This window comes from Heterocephalus glaber, unplaced genomic scaffold (assembly GCF_053883595.1).
Source record: "Heterocephalus glaber isolate CG9 unplaced genomic scaffold, H.glaber_assembly_v1.0 deba00001600, whole genome shotgun sequence".
In the NCBI taxonomy this organism is placed as follows: domain Eukaryota; kingdom Metazoa; phylum Chordata; class Mammalia; order Rodentia; family Bathyergidae; genus Heterocephalus; species Heterocephalus glaber.
Window position 1 is genome coordinate 1366422 of NW_028258372.1, and position 16760 is coordinate 1383181.

General features: G+C 42.7%; 1 long non-coding RNA gene across 2 annotated transcripts in view; it reads right to left on the reverse strand.

The window, feature by feature from the left end:
- Nucleotides 1-308: 308 nt before the first annotated feature.
- Nucleotides 309-16760, reverse strand: part of LOC110350939 (uncharacterized) — a 123500-nt gene continuing 107048 nt past the window's right edge. Inside the window, exons 4-5 of one of the 2 annotated variants that reach the window (XR_002397900.2) lie at nt 10062-11298; nt 309-8923 (exon numbers count right to left, since the gene is read on the reverse strand). This is a non-coding gene — a long non-coding RNA (uncharacterized LOC110350939). Of the gene's footprint in view, nt 8924-10061; nt 12921-16760 lie in introns of both variants that reach the window. The other variant, XR_002397897.2, reaches the window with a different exon arrangement.

The window sequence follows — 16760 nt, forward strand, 5'->3', positions numbered from 1 at the left end:
ACCTTCTCAGGGCCATCCAGCCATGCTCCTCACATGGCATCTCTCATCCCGTGCTAATATTTTTTCCATATAATTATCACCTTCTAGCACTCTGCATGGTTAACTTTATTTTTATTGGTGTCTTGTCTTCCCTGCCAGAAACGAAAGCTGCCTGCGTAAGGGTGTCTTATCCGCAGATCCATCTCAATGATTTAAAACAGCCCCATGGCCACAGTAGGTGCTCAGCAAGTAGTGGTTGAACGAATGAGTGAAACACACAGCTCCTCTCCTCAAAGGTGATTCGATAAACTTCCAAGCAGACAGAACACTCGTGTGATCCATTATTAGAGTTTATTTACATAAATGAAATCTCAAAATAGCCTCAAAATTTCAGATAATGTTCTGAGTAACAGATTTTAAAAAGCAGGTACTAAGGACAACTCCCATGCTCAGTGGCATCTCTAAGCTTTAAATGTGATGCCTTTCGTGTCCAATCCTTACTGACATGTCCGCTTTAGGTCTGGAAAATCTAGGTCTGACCCGGAAGTGTAATTATGGTCTATTTATATTTTAATATCTGGGAGAATTTAGCCAGGTGACAATGAGTTGAGCCTAAAAATGTCAGGATGCTACCTACTCAAAGGTTCCCATGAAATAGGGTACAGGTCGCCCTGGTTCAAATATCACTTGTGCCTTTGCAAGGTATCTTTAAGGTATAGATGTTCACGCTCGCCAGGCATGAAAGTCATATTCCATCTTCTAGGTGCAGAAAAGACCTGGGGAAGGTTTCCCAAGCTCAGGCAAGCCTCTACCCTGTCTTGTTGCTGTCCGACCCCGGAACTGTACGTCCTCCACGCCTTTCATCATTTTTTGATGGAACTTTTCTTTAGACCCAACAGTTTTTGATACAAGGGAATTTTCTTTTTTCCCTCATTAAAGGCTGTGACTTGAGTCCCCAAATGGCTGTTCACTCTTTGAGTCAACTACAGGATGCCGACCAAAATCCAAATCTGACCCTGCTTGGAATATCTGTTCTAATTATTATTCTCAGCATCTGAGAAGAGAAAGGGCAAAGAGGTGAAGGATTTATTTCAAATCTGGAAATAAAGAGTCATGCATTGCAAGAAGCAACAATCTCTTTGCTTTTTTACCTTTATATTTGTAAAGTGGTTATATTTTGTCTTATGTGTGTATGCAGCATATATATATATATATAAAAATATATATATAAATATATATATATACGTAACAGGCTTTATGCGAATTAGAGTACTTAATGTGGGTTTTGAACTTGTGCCAGGAGTGGGCTCTGAAGCCAGTTCTTCCTATTTGCATTGCTACATTTATCCATTTCCAAACAGTAGAAGATCTATCTGTCAGATTCTGTGTAAATCCAGCACACAGATGATTTGTAAAAAAGCTTTCTTTCAAAATGTTCTGCGGTTTTTCTAATCTCGTCACTTTTCTAATTTTCTAATCACATAACCTTGAAGTCGAAAGACACAGCCTGTGATAATCTGTGTACACTGTCTTCATTATTATCACAGGCATTTCTAGGGGGGAAGAAAAAGAAAACACACACACACACAAAACACACACCAAAAAAATCCTTTCTGCCCCACACACATTCAAAGCGGTCTTTAAAGTCCTACTTTAGTCACAGTTCAATCAGAGCCACATTAGTCCTACTCATCAGACAGAAAAGTGTTCATGAGCATAAGGGGGATATTGACTTTAAAAATTTACTGGCGAGGCGTTCAGAGCCTGCAGGAATGTCAAAACTCCAACCTGCATTTTGATGTTTTTGCCTCCGGTTAGTCTTGACTGACATGCTTGGAGCACTTTGGTCTGTGCTCTGGCATCTATTAACTGTCCTTGACGCAAAGTTATCCCGGCCGTTATGGGCAGCCCGCTGCCTAATGGTTTCAGTGGATTCGATGCCCCAAGGTGTAAGGAAAACTCACACCCCGCTTTAAGGGATCACATTGGCTATTCTTGGCTTCATTAGGAGGGCATTGTTTGATCCTAAATAATGAGAGCCTGTTAATTATTATTCTGATAATTGGGCCTCATGTGAGAGCATGGCAGGCAAGGGAGGTGTTTTAAAAGGAAGCAAGTTTGGAAAAGGAGAAAGAAATGTCAAGGTTGAGTTGTCTTTGAGAGGAGTTTGTTTATATGCAAAGCGTTTTCAACTAAGTGGGGACCTGGTTCTGGATGGAAGGAGGAGAAAGAGGCTGGGGCAAGCCCAGGTCTGTACTTACTTCATCTAGAGTGGATTACAAAATTACTACCTTGGACAAACCACTCAAAAAGGCTCACCAGTCCCACGACTGAACCTGTAATTCTGAGTGAAGAGACTGGGAATTGGTTTGTCTGGAGGAGAGAGAGAGAGAAGGAGAGAAGGGGAGAGAGAGAGAGAGAGAAAGAGAGAGAGAGAGAGAAAGAGAGAGAGAGAGAGAGAGAGAGAGAGAGAGAGAGAGAGAGATCATATGGAGAATGGAGAGCTTGGATTTATCCCAGCTGCTTTCTGAAGAAAACAGTAATCTTTGTTCATCTGTAGGCTCTGGCCTTTCCTATTTTTGCTCATCTATAACATGATAACTAAGTCCACCAAGAGTCTCATGATAAGATGGCTGCCTGGTCAGACAAAAGGGGTGTCTGTCCAGGACACATAACATTGAGAGTACCCAAGATGGCCGACAGCAGAAGGCCTCTGGGTAGAAGGAGGCTGAAGAGAGGTTTCCTTGAGTAAGTCACTCTCAAGTGAACCTCTGAAATACTGTGAAAAATTTACCCTTTCAGGTTATCTATAAATCGAAAGTACTGCTTTCCAATATTAATCTGAATGTGGTTTCTTTACCCTTATCCAGTACTGTGTTACAGTATTTATATTCATTTTTAGTTCTGTATTATGCCACCCATGTAATTGTGAGAAAATTCCATGATCTATAAGTCCAGAGTATTGTGTCTTTCTTAGAAACTGGGTAAGAGCCCACAGAGTCTCTATCCAATTGAAGGAAGGATGGGATTTAAACAAATGTCTCGATTTAAAAGGAAGGAGAGTTTGGGAAAGGTAAACTTCCATTTGAAGCATTCACTGTGGTTTTTGTCAGACTTACTCAGACTTAGGGTAGAGCTGGCCAGCTGAGATGAGAGCTGGCCTGCCTGTACACCAGGTGACAGTGACCTACAGGAAGAGAAGAAATAGAGAGAAGGTCCATACTCATTTTGAGTTCCAGTGCTATGTTCCACCGACTTTGCTTGCTTCTAAATCTCACTCTTCCAATTAAACTGGAGAGACTATCAAAAGTGCCTGTTCAAAACGGCCACATACCCTGGAGTTCTGGACTTGCCCGAGCCTTCTTCATACAGCTCTGTGATTCTTTTGTAGGTGTGAATGTTCTTTGAGATGCACCATGGGCTGTAGAGCAGGAGGAAAGGGTGGGAGGGCCCGGGCACAGTATTGGGGAATTGAAGAGTTAGTGGCCAAAACAGGTGATCTTGTCTGTGATCTCTCAACTGTTCCTAACAGCTTCAGTGCAGCTCATCGATTCATCCAAATGGCACCATACTTCACTGGGACACAGCATACTAAGTACAGAGTTATTCCACTACAGCACCATCTTGGATCTGTGTACAGGGAAGGATTAAAGCCAGCAGAATCCAGGAGGTAACACCAACAACAATCACATGGAAAGTAGACCTGACTTGACCACTCATTCACTAGGTGACCTTGGGCTTGGTCTGATTCTTCACCTGTGTGGTGGGATTAATTATATGCCTTTAATCTTATTGGGGTGTTAGGAAGCTAAAGGAAGATTATAACTGTCAAGTAATTTGTAAAAGCGAGATACTATGCAAACTTATGATAATGCTGCCATTTCCAGGTAGATTAGGACAGCTGGGATCACCCTCTTTCTTCTTCTTACCTCCAATTTTGCTTCTTTCACATCTTTATTTCCTCACCACTGAGTGGGTCAGCCTCTTCGTGGAATTCACATAGGAACATAAGAAACTTCTCTGACTGGAATAGAATAATGGTGCTTTAGAAGTAGTACCTAGCACAGTGGCCTACGTGTACAGGTCTGTTAGCTTGTTTATACAGCAAATCATCGAAGTGACTGTTGGTGCCAGGGATATAATGTGTTTGTTAGTGTAGAGTACAACACTTTTCTGCCTGGGGTCCTGCACTTAGAAGTCAGGCTCCCTAACTTCTCTGTTAAAGAAACTCCATAAGAATTTTCAAACATTTTTTCTATCTCGGTATTTTCAAGTTCTGGCTTTTATTTAGTCTTTTCCTATTATTCATCCTCCAGAAGCTGCTTCATGCTTCCGTGAAGGACAATGGGCCATGTGTTCCTGGGAATCTGGACAGGTGTGACATTATCTTACTTGGATCCTTATATTCCGGTAGATTTGTTTCCATGGTACTCCATGTTCTTGACTTTTCCAACTTAAGAGTCCTAGTTTTTTTAGTCTGCTTTCAGAATTTGCGCAAATAGCCAATGGGCACATTTATAAGATGTTTCATCACCTTACAATTATCACCTAAGCCACAGTCTCTCTCTGGAGAGGTCACAATTTGTTAAATTAGACAGATACATCATCACAGGCCATGAGGTCATATACACTCCTGGATGAAGACATTATTTAAAAGAAGGAATGTAGCTCTGTTTGTCCCCATAGCTTCCCTCCTCCAAATAGCCAACCTTCTTGGGTTTGCCGGTTTACAGTGATGCCATCCCATGTCTTGGCGTTCACCAGGGCACATGTTGGCCAAGGTCTTTGCTGCCTTTGAACTTGAACAGACATTTCCACTTCAGTACCGGTGACTCACAGGCCAATCTTCACAGCTGCTCTGCTCTCCCGATGGCAGGGCCTTTGTGTTTCATTGTGTTGAACCCAGGATAGGGGACATTATGGCAAAATGCTTTTTTTCTCTGTGTGTGTCTCTCCTTCTGTCTCTTGAAAGATTTATATGTACTTCCTTCTGCTTTTTGCCTGGGGTGATATTGATAACTCTTAAATTTAGCATTTCACATCATACAAAATACCTGTACTTCAAAACACCATACTCCTTTTTCTGGGTGCAATTAGGACAAGGTTTAGGTCTTGTCTATCATGCCTTCACTCTATCTCCTTAGGTGCTGTTCAAAAAGGATGATGAAGAGAAAGTCACAAATACCATTGGTCATAAGACTCTTTCAGGGCAAGAATCACTCAACTGGTCGAATCACCATGGAACAGAGTAAAAGCAACAGTGAATATTTGGAATCAGGCATTGAAGTTGAATAGGAATCAGGTAAAACCAATGTGGAATGTAGTTTGTAACCACCTCCATCTCTACCCCAACTCCATGTATTAGCCACATGTGAGTTTGTTGTTATAGAAGTTATCTCTGGCAATTCTGGAATGCTGGGTCAATTCATTCTTTCCCCTAAAGCTTCCTCCTCTAATCTGCTTTGAATCACAAGGAAAAGAAACTAAGCTGCTTACCTGAAGAAGGAGCCCATTCCTGGCCTTCAGAGTCATTGTGTTTTAGATTATTCATACCATCAAGTTCTCTTTCATTGTATATCACGGGGAGCTGTTAATAAGGGGAAATATTTTCTGGGCTTGAATACAACATATTTAATAGTTCAGGTGACAAAAGCCCTTCTAAAAATTTGATGCATTTAAAAATGTGCAGCAGACAACAGTATGGATGGCATTTGGCAGATTTGTGACAGTGTCATGAATCCTTTTCTCATTTTTTGTCACTGTCCTAATAGATATAAATAAGATTTAACGAGCAATTGGTCACATCTCACTACCAAATACACTCAAGAGAATCCCTTATCATTGGAAAGGATGAAGTTTCATTCCGTCACCTGGCTCAGAATGGTTTACAGTAGCTTCTGTAACACTGTGACCAAACACATTTGTCTCAACAGACACATCGAGTCTGTGCTCCTATGGTGACATGGTTACTAGTCAAGAAATGTGACCTGAGTTACAAGTGTTACACCAGTCACATGTAGTCTTTGGTTCTACATGGCAGTTCATGGGACAGCTCAGGCTACTTCTCTAGAATTCTGTAGCATTAACCTCTCTCAGAGGCTATTTAGCAGCACAGTTTCAATGATTTAACAAATATTTCATATCAAATAAGAATGTGCCAAGGCCTTTCCTAGATGCTAGAAATAGGGTGAAAGAGCAACATAGACGTAGTCCCTGCCCTTTCAGGCTCTTACATCTAGAAGGGAAGAAAGATGTAATTAATAATTGGAGTGCAGCTGAAGGAAAAAATTCACAATCCCTACTGACAACACTGAAGCCTTTGGTTTCCCAAGTAAATTAGTTTTAGTGAATTGCACACTTGGTCATTGTTTTACCTCATTTCCCATAGCTCCTTTCATTGAGTCTATATTAAGGGCCAACTGACCGTCCCAAAGGACCCCGGCCAAGTCTCAAGCTCCTGGTCTCCTGTAAAAATGAGCTGAGCTCCTCTGCTTCCTCCACCTCCAAATGTTGTTTGAGAAGCAGAAGGTTTTATCACCTACATGTGCATGTATGACCGAGGAATTAACTTTTCTATCTTGCACGGAGATTGGTAAGCTTAGAGGCTACAGGACCACCCCACATTCCAAATCCATGCACCTGCACTGCCCAGTTGAGGCCAAAGTCCCTACATCCCCAAACTCAGGTGGTTCCATAGCAGGTTTGTTTGGGAGCCATGCCCAGGAATGTGAAGGTAGAGTCTGGACCTTGGCCCATCTGTGTGGCATCAGATAAGTGACCAGAACTGCCCTCTCCTGAGGAGTTGTTACCATTTGGCATGATCAACTGGGAGGTTTCCTGTAGCCTTCGTTTCCATCACAGTGCTGCATGGAGCTGATAAATGTGTGCATGGGAACGTGGGGATGGAGTTGGAAGAGGAATGGAATTTCTGCAGCTTGGGTTTTGGGTTGCTTTGCTGTTTTCAAACTTAGAAGAGATGCATGATAGGTCAAGTTTAGAAGATCTTTCTGGTAGACTGAGTTCAGCAGCCTTTGATACTCATTGAAGTAGATGACAAGCACTATCCTCTAATATGCTCAGTTTTTTCACCAAGTTGATAAATAAAACCTTTGGCACAGATTACTATGCTACCAAGGACCAAACCCCATGTGTGTTTTAATAGTATTCATTTTGTCACTGCTTAGAAAAATCACATTCCCCAGTCTTGAGCCTCAAGTGAAGGAAGGTCTTACGGCCACTGTAGATCATTTCAACATCCTGGACCAAGACCAGCATTTCTACATCATGACCCCTAATGTGCAGCTAACCTAGTCACTGTAGAAGAAAATAAAGCCCAGCTTTAACAGAATGAAACATTCCGTCTGGTGGCCCCTTGTAAATAGTTCCTCCGTTCTCATTGCTCCACACAATGGGGACCAAGCACAGAAAGGTAAAGCACTCAAGCCATGTGTTCAGTCCTCTCCTGCTTCTCTTGAGTCACGTTGGTTCCTTCTCCTGGCATTCTGGCTCCACTCCCTCGTCACTGTCTAGTTTCTTACTTGGTCAAGAACCATCCCATCCCTACATTTCTACTCATTTCCCATAGAGGTACAGTTTGTGGAGTTCCATCTCTGACTCTGCACTGAGCTTTCTCGGCACGATCTCATCAGCATGGCATGCCGCTCTTCTCTCCATTTGTCAGGTTTGCTACTCGTTACATTTTGCACATGTATTATGTTAAGGCAAAATTCTTGTCGCCCCCAAATAAATCCTGTATTCTTCATGGACCTTACTCTCAAATGGACCCCCAGAGTCATCTGTGACTCCTCTCTTTCTCTAGTCCCCCACATCCAATCCAGCAGCGAGACTGTCACCCTGGCCTGTAAAGTCTGTCTTAAATAGAACTCATTCATCTGAACTCCATTTTTATTTCCTAAAGTTGAGGAAGAATTCGCATTGATAGTCCTTCTCCTTTGAATTCTCTTTGGCAAGACTCTCCCTCGGGTTACAGCATCTCTCCACTCAAGATTCAACCAAAACGGCCCCCTCAAAGAGTTTGCTCTCCTTCTCACTCTCTTTTTGTCCTCCAGTAGTTATTTATATGATGCCTTTCAGTATTTTTCCTAGGTATGTGCTCCACTTTGTTTCTCTGCTATATTCTGTCTTCCCTGATAAAATGCAAACTTCATACAGTTAGGGATTTAACTGTTTTACTAACTCAAAAAGGGCTGACCACAGAGTAGATGTTAGTAGCCCTTGTGAATGAGTAAGTAAACAGTGGCGCAAGCTCAAGCCAATACAGGGGAGTAACTCACCCCTGAGACCCAGAGAGCAAAGTGGGTGTCAGGACTGGAGCCCTGGTCAGTCTCAGTCTTACCTCACACTAAATGAAATTTCACTCTTTTTCCTCTTCACCAAATCTCCCCCTTCATCCTGGGCTCTCCAGCCTTGTTGCTTAGCTGAGTGCCATACTTGTTACAAGATGCTAACTCTAGTTGAAGGATGCCTGGAGATCATCATTTGGTCACCCAACAAAGTGAATCTCAAGTTCTAACGAGAATTCTAATCACTAAGGAGCAAGGCTCGAGGGGCAGCAGGGGCCTCAGAAGCAATGAAGAATGCTCTTTCCCAAGTCACGCCAGGGAGGTGGGGCCATGCACGAAAAGGCTGGGCTAACTCTGGTCACCCATCTACAGGTGCTTTAAAATACACAGCTGAATAAGGTGTTTCATATATATTTTCTCCTCGCTGTCTTCCGAACACCCCTTTCAGGTTAGTAGATAAGCCTTTCTTATTTCCATTTTGCAAAAGAAGAAACCTCATTCCAGAAAGGCTGCAAGGCTGAGTCCAAGGACAGCCAGCCCGTGGGTGGCAAGGCAGGAGACAGTGCTGTGTCTTCTGAGGCCGACTCAGAAGGGCTCCCATGACTGTGCTGTGACAGAATTTCATGTTCATGTCATGCCTTCTACAGTGGGAAACACAGAAACATAAGGAAATACATATGAATAAAGGAACACTATGAAAAATAGGAAGAAACTGAAACATCTTTCTATTGAAAATAGAACAATTTTCTTATAGGCAAGAATGCTGGACTGTGGCTAAAAAAAGTCCAGACTTCTGACGACACGCTTATGTACGCTTCAAGGTTTTGGACCCTGACTCAGTTCTAATTTCCCTACTAGCCTTATGTTCCATTTCTCATTTCTCCTTCCTTCCTACTTTTCTTCCCTCCTTCCTTTTTTATTGCTGGACTAAAGAGTACAGTAGACATATTTTCTTACCTCAAAGTTCATTCCCCTAGAGAATGACCCCAGCATCTTACCTTGCCTGCCCTATGGAAGGAATCTCAGGTTATTCTCCACATCATAGAGCTAGTACATGACAGAACTATGGTATAAACCCATGCATGATTCCAAAACTCATTTTAACTACTTTATCAAGTCTTAGAACTATGAATGTAAGACTCTCCCCATTTATGTGAGATATTGCTAATCATTCATAATAGCTTTACTATTTACTGAGCCCTGACTCTTTCCTAACCCAGCCCTCCAGGCCACCATTAGCACCTGGTTAGAGTCAACATTGAGATAAAACCAGGTGCCATTGCTGCATTATTTTGAGTCATCAAAACTGTCCTGATCTTTGGATCTAGAGATCTCATAAATTTTTTGAGGGGGTTAATTTTCTTGGTTTTTTTGAGTTGTCACAGCCCCACTATCTGAAGAACACGGCCACTGACAGTTCCAAGGATGCTCTCTCCATCTGCAGCCTAACCCTCCCCCCAACTCGTCCTATTGTAGAGGTCTTCGAGGTACCCAGGAGCTGGAATCTGTCTCTGTAAGTGACTGCTTATGGTTTGGGGTTGAAACCAGCCTGTTTGGTCAACAATGACCACGTTAATTTGATATAACTGCTTTGTAAAAAGAGCTATAATGCACAGGAATTTTGATGCTATATCTTATAATACTACAAAATAAAACAGCAAATTTGAGCTACTAGACCATATAAAAGAGAACTAGATCATCAATTATATTTGGCTAATTTCAAGAAGATGGTACATTAAATCAAGACACAAATGAAATGTTTTGCACTTAATAACTTACCTGTAAAGGTTGATCTCGAAACTCTTTGTAATTCAGACACATAGGAGAACTTTTACAAATACAAGTATCTACAGCACGTCTTCTGAGTGGTGGATTCAGAAGATGTGGGTAGGAGCTCATGGAGGGGGATTGATGTTTTTACCAAGGTCCTTGGGAAAATCAAAATCACTAGACTAGGTGGTCCCTAAGGGATGCTTGCAGCTGTGACGAACTTCATGTTCCCAAGAGATCTGAGGTTCCTAGCAGATTGCAGGATTAACCAGTGCACCTCCTCTGGTGAAACTGGCTCCAACATCTACAATGAGAAGTTTCCCTGAGGCCCAGTGGGTTTGGTTAGAAAGCTCAGAGCTGCCAGTCCTTGGGAAGGAGCAGAAACCAAGCTAGCTCTTCCTTGGAGAGAGTTGGTGATTGTCTGGCTATCAGGATCAAGTGGGTGCTCCAAGCATGAGAAAATCAGTGCAAGTGAGCTGGTAATTAATGGAGCCATGGCACTAGCAGAGGTCACTTCCGACATCCCATGATAGCAGGAGCTTCCTTTTCCAACTTGTCCAAAAGCCTTGAGATTTTTTTTATCCTCCCTGCTAGTCTAACAACAAAAAGGAACTTCTCAAGGAAACTCTAAAATGGAACTGAAAAGGAACAATAGAATTGGATTTGATTTGTTTAATTCTGAAATCAAGGTCACTAGGAAGTACTAAAGCTCTTATTTGTGTGGGGTTTTTTTCGTTTTTTTGGCAACATCTTTTTTTCCATTTGATGGTCCTGTCAGCCCCAGAACTGTGTATGTTACTGATCCTGCCTGTATTCAAAGCTGTTATTAAGTGGACTCTTTTAGATTTTAGAGAAATGATAATGGTTCCAAAGATGACAGAAAGTGGCAGCTGGTGACAAAAAAACCCCTTGATAAGACGACAACAGTAAATCAAACTACCGCCACTTTTTCGTTTCATGTTTGTTAATACCATCTCGCCTTTTGAAGTTTAAAGCAAGGTTCAAAAAAGCCAGGTGCTGAATCATAATATTAAAGCAAGTAAGGAGCTCCATGAAAGCGTGGAGATCTGAGGGGGGAAGCAACAAACACGGCTTTCAACTGCCTTTTGTCGGCCTTTCTGCAGATGTCACCAGTGGTTATCCCAGCAGAGGCTTCGGCTTGTAGCAGTGCCTCTGGCTGATTCCCGCGCTGTGTTTCAAGTGTCAATCAAAAAGGAAGGACGCAGCTTAGGTCCTGGTCATTGTCCTGTGAAAAGAGCCAAGCATTTAACATTGATTTAGCTCCCTCAATATACAAAGATAGAGCCAGCTTTGTGCATGGAAAAGGGCCTTTGGCAAGGTTGCTCGTAGAGCAATTCCATCGCATCCGGAGTGCCTTGGTGTAGCTGTCAGACTGCGGTATCTGGAGCCCTCTGAAAAGTTATTCAGGACTGAGTGAGCAGATTGGAAAGAAAGAACGAGTCTCCTCCAAGAGTGGAGCGGGTGTGGTGAGGGCCTCTTAGGAGCTCCTGGTCTTGACCAGCATTTTAAATAATAATTAATAATAACAATAATGATAATAACATCAGTAAACTGCCAGAGCTTGCCGAATAAGTTAGAGCAAGCTAGCCAGGCAGCCAGAGAAGGGGAAGCGGAGAACCTTCTGAGGTGGTCATTCCTCCAAGCTGGCCTCAGTCTGGGTGTGTCCTTCATGGCCTGGGGTGCGGAAAGTTTAGACCACTTGGTCACAGTGCCACCCTTACTTACCTTTCCATTTCCTGTGAACAGACACCAGTCTGGCCAGATGAAGGGGAAAAAGAATAATAGCAAAGTTGGAGTTGAACTAAATGACCCAGTTGTCTCCATGTGTGCGCGCCTTTCTTTCCTCCCTCTTCTTCCTCTTTGTGTCTCATTCTTCTCCTCCTCCTCCTCCCTCTCTTCTTCCTCTCCCTCTTCACCTTTCTTTTTTGCCTCTGTTTTCCTACACACCATCCAATTACAGAATTACCATTGGGCTCCTGTGTATTTTCACTTCTGTGCTGCCTGAGCTGGGACGATGCGGATCCAATCGGATGGTCCCCCACTGACAGTGGTATAAGTTCCATTTGCCACTTTATGACAGTGCAGAAGTGATATGCATTCAGCGTAAAACACACTTGGAATTGTGTGCGTTGATCTTTTCCTAAGCAATATGCAGTGCTATCCTCTCCGGTGGTGCTAGGTAGCCGCAGGGAGTCACAGGTCCTTGGCACCAGGTGAAGAACCAACCTCTACAGTGTACTAGGTGGCTGAGCTGCTGTGTTGGCTAAGCTGGGTGTAAATGCAGTTTTGATCCTAAGTTTATCAGGATGTGACACTGTTGTAAGTTAGGGAGCATTTCCAAGCCTGCTCTTCCTCATCACTAGTCAACGAGTCAAGTTTCCTGAAATGGTGCCTGCTAAGTGCAGGTCTGAGGAAACTTGGTAGCAATGATGGTTGCTCCCTAAACTTCCATCGGCTTGCCCTCATCTCCCCAGTTTCTTTGCAGTTGGGCTGGAGTCTTGGAATGAGTTTGAGCTGTGAGAATGCGCATCACTTTGGCTTTGAGGTCCTAATAAATGGGACACTTCATCCATCCCTTCTCCCCTGCAGGAGCCCTATGCTGAGATGGTGTACATCTCCATCCAGGAATGGAAGCAACTTCAATTGCTGAGTGAAGGCCTGACCCCAGGAGGCTTTGCATGAGAAAGAGACAAACCTTTGTTGTGTTAAAGCACTGAAATAGAGTCTCACTTATGTTTTTTTCTATCTACCCAGTTTGCCAGAAATACCCTGATAAGGTGCTCCTCCATTAAGGGTGGGTCTGAAATCTTGGATAGACATCAAGTTTTTTCGGACAGCTGCTCTGACCTGTGTAAATATGGAGAGATGACAAGAGGAAAGACAACATCACAAAATGGTTCATTTTCCATTTAGCCAAAGTTCAGGTCCTTAACAAGGAATCAGAAGGATCAACTCTTATGCCCACTCACACTCCCAGTTCCTTGGCCAAATTGTCCTTTAGCGGCACCTTGACTAAGAATCAACTCAATCATCTGTCTCTTTCACTCTTTGTGCTAGATTAGAGTGACTCAGGAGAAACAAATCAACCTCACTGGTCAGTATGAAGCTGAGTTTGGGTCTCCAGCCTCAGTTGCCTCTCAATACCAATTGGCAGTTCCACTGGGCATCCTTAAACAGCTTCTTCTACCATCCTCCTAGCATATCCCCAGCATATAAAACAAGCCCCCTCTTTATACCTTGGATGAAATACTGTATATTCACTGTCTCCTTTTTCATTTCCCCCCGCTATTCCTTGATCCATGACAATCTGCCTTCTGTCTTCTTTTCTGAAGAAAGCCACTAAGACCTCTGTAGTACTGCAATAGGAACTTTCAGATTTTAATCTTGCCAGTATCCCATAGACACTTAAACCATTGCCTTTTCTCCCCTTTCTCCTAACTTGTTGTCCATGATTTTTTTCTCCTGTTTTGCCACTTTTCTCTGGTTTCTTTTACTCCACCTCATTTCTTAGATTCTTGTTTCTTTGAACCTCATCCCTTCCATGAATGCTATTTGTCAAGCTCTAAATGGGGGCCACTTCACCCCTAACTCATGATATTTGAAATGGCCTTCAAGGTACTGATTGGAGTAGGGGAAAGGACACGGTTAAAATAGTCAAAATTCTCTAGAAGAAAAGGAATGTTTTTGTCCTAGACTGTGGCCTTGTGACAGAATACCAATTCCTCCAGCGAAATTGAGTTAAACAGTTTTACAAGAAGATGTGACTCAGATGGAGTCATGGTTACAGAACTGTCCCCAGCTCTACTTTGATAGAACTGGGACAGAAGAACAGTGTGGCATCTGCCTGTTGTTTCTTGGCCCAAATGCACTTGAGAACGTACTCGCTCGCCTGAGAACTTGTGGACTCAAATACATACAGAGGGATCAAGCCACAGGCAATTCCATAAGAGATAAAACTTGTATACCTTTGATTTTTTCTTATTCCAAACAAACATGTCTAAGATTGATTTGCTTGATTCTTTCTTCTGGTTTGCATTTTCCTAATGAAAAATTATTTAGTCCCTCACATTGATGATGAACTGCTGTTTACTAAGCAGACACGTTCATTTACACTAACACTGACAGAGATGTTCTAGGAAAGATGCTGGGCAAATCCCCTCCTTGACCTTTTGCTTTTGACTGCAGATAGCTAACGCTTTGCTATAAAGGTGACCTGATGCTTTATCCTTGAAGGAAAGGAACTGCACCAGTTCCACCTGAAGCTGAACCTCTCTGTGCTCCTCCATGTCAACCTTTTAATTGAAATCGCTAGGTAGCCAGGTGCACCAAGACATGAACTTGAACTAATTGGCCTCATGGTCCAAATGGTTCCGCTATGTCTACATGCAGATATACAGGGATTTTGCAACTTCCTCCCAGCTTCCTTGTCCATGAAGCCAATTCAGCTTTGATTCTTGGGCTGTGATTCATTCTCAACCATTAACCAAGTTTTTAAACCATAACAGAAAGCAAAAGCAAGAAGTCTATAGTCTGGAGAAGGTGAAGTCACAGGGCATTAAAAGAGAAACAAGGAAAAGTACCATGAGTGCATGGATAAGCTAAAGCAAATGTGATATGATACATGACTTTGCCTTGATGGGGTGTGTTGTCCCTGAACACTGGGGACAAGGTAGGCAGGAGGGTGACAGAGATGTGTTTAGAGATATGAGTCATCTACATATTGAATTTATTAAAAATTTAAGGGGTCCTTTGGGTCTTTCCATGCAAGGACTATTTTTCTCCTCCAGGTGTTTGGCCACTGTAGCTTCTTACATCACCTCAGGGCCACAGTGACAGGAGAGTCTGACTTAATGACCTCCACGGTCTCCGGTGACAACTTCTCAACCCTTCAACATGCTCCTGAAGTGAGGAGTACTTATTAGGTTTTTCAGCAGCACTTAATCATATCCTTGCTTTCTCTTCTATTCACTTTCTTCAGATGCCCAGAATTTCTCAGATACTTAAGAGTACAGACTGTGAAATCCCAGGGTGGGGAATCAAGGAGAAAATGGAAGTCACCACTTTCTTAACCCCTCCAAACAGCCAAACCAGACGCTGGAGAGCTTGGGCAAGTGTCCAAGGCCTCCGGAGTCCTTGATAAGTTGCTAAAGCTTTCCCAGGATGGGTGGGGCAGATTTACTGTTCTCTCTCCAGACAATGAAGTCCTTGGTCAGATGTTACCAAGGGTTGGCAAGGGATCATGTGTGTTCTGCCTGTCCTCCTCTTGGCCCACTCTTGTTCGAGCCCTGGGACTTATGCTCATTACATTCTCTGTTTCCCTGGCATGTGTGGGTCTGGGATCCATTTGGTTTGTGATCAACACAGCCTGTGGTTCCCTCCACAAAGAATATTTGTGTTTACCTGTCACCTAAACAATGAAAAAGTGGGTCAGGTCTCATAGTTATAGTCACATAAATTTTTAATAAAACAAAAGTCTCCCCACTATTTTTATGGTTGCATCCAATCTTGAGTCCCCTGAAGAGAAGCAAAGGAAATTTCCATGGCAGTGGAAGAGTAGAAGGTGAGAGAGGAGAAGGGAAGAAAAGGCACTTCAATCCAAGCCACTGTAGGTTGCACCCACCCATACCAAGAGCCTACCTTGCTATAAATCCTGTTTGATTTATTGCAAGTTATCAGAGCAGTCAAAATTGGTATGAAAATCCACACACCACCTGATCTAGAATCAAATAGCAGCCACCAGGGAAGTAGATGGATTAAATGCTTCCACTCTGCTTGCATTTGGCCTTTGCTGTATCAATATTTATTGAGGCAATTCTCTTGGTAATTCCTTGATGACTCCTTCTACTCTCCATCTCTGCAAAATGATTCAAAATGAAGCCTCTGTGGCCATCCAGGCCTTCCAAGGCCAGTGCTGTGGCACAGTGTTATGGAAGCAATCTGGGGTGCAGAAATCCAGGGAACAGGCCCTGTCCAGATCCCACAAGCCCAGTGGCCTTAGGAAATTAACCACTTCGTATCTCAGTTTGTCCCACTGTGCAACAGACAGCAGCAATGACAGCACCTGTCTGGAGGTGTCACAGTTTGGGCTTAATTAGAGAATGTACATAAAGCACTTGAAACAGGACCCATGTACCAAATGGTCATTAAATAGAGCTATTGCAATTTTATATTGCTTTAAGGTAAAATGCTCAAATCTCAGTAAACAAGTACTTTATTTGGGAAATTAAGAAGAGCCCATGAAAGGTTAACCCATGACAAAAATGTTACACATGATTACTATATAAAATGTGGGAGTATAGAAAATCAGAGGAGCAAATTAGATTCAACTGTAATCTCACTGCCCAGAGATAACTAACGTTAATATTAGGACATGCATCACTTGAGATACATAACTTATATTGATATGAATGCAAATATGCATTTATATTTATAAATAGTTTTATTGTGTACACACAAGTGCATATACATTTTTTTTTCAGTACCGAGGATGGAACCCAGGGCCTTTGCACTGAGCTACAGCCCCAGCCTTTTTTTACTTTTGAGACAGGGTCTTGCTAAGTGGTTAAGTTGCTCAGGCTGGGCTAGAATTTACAATCCTCCTGCTTCAGCCTCCTCGAGTGCTGGGATTACAGAAGTCTGGCACTATGTCCAGCCTATATGCATATGCGTTTTACTTAGTAGAGACAA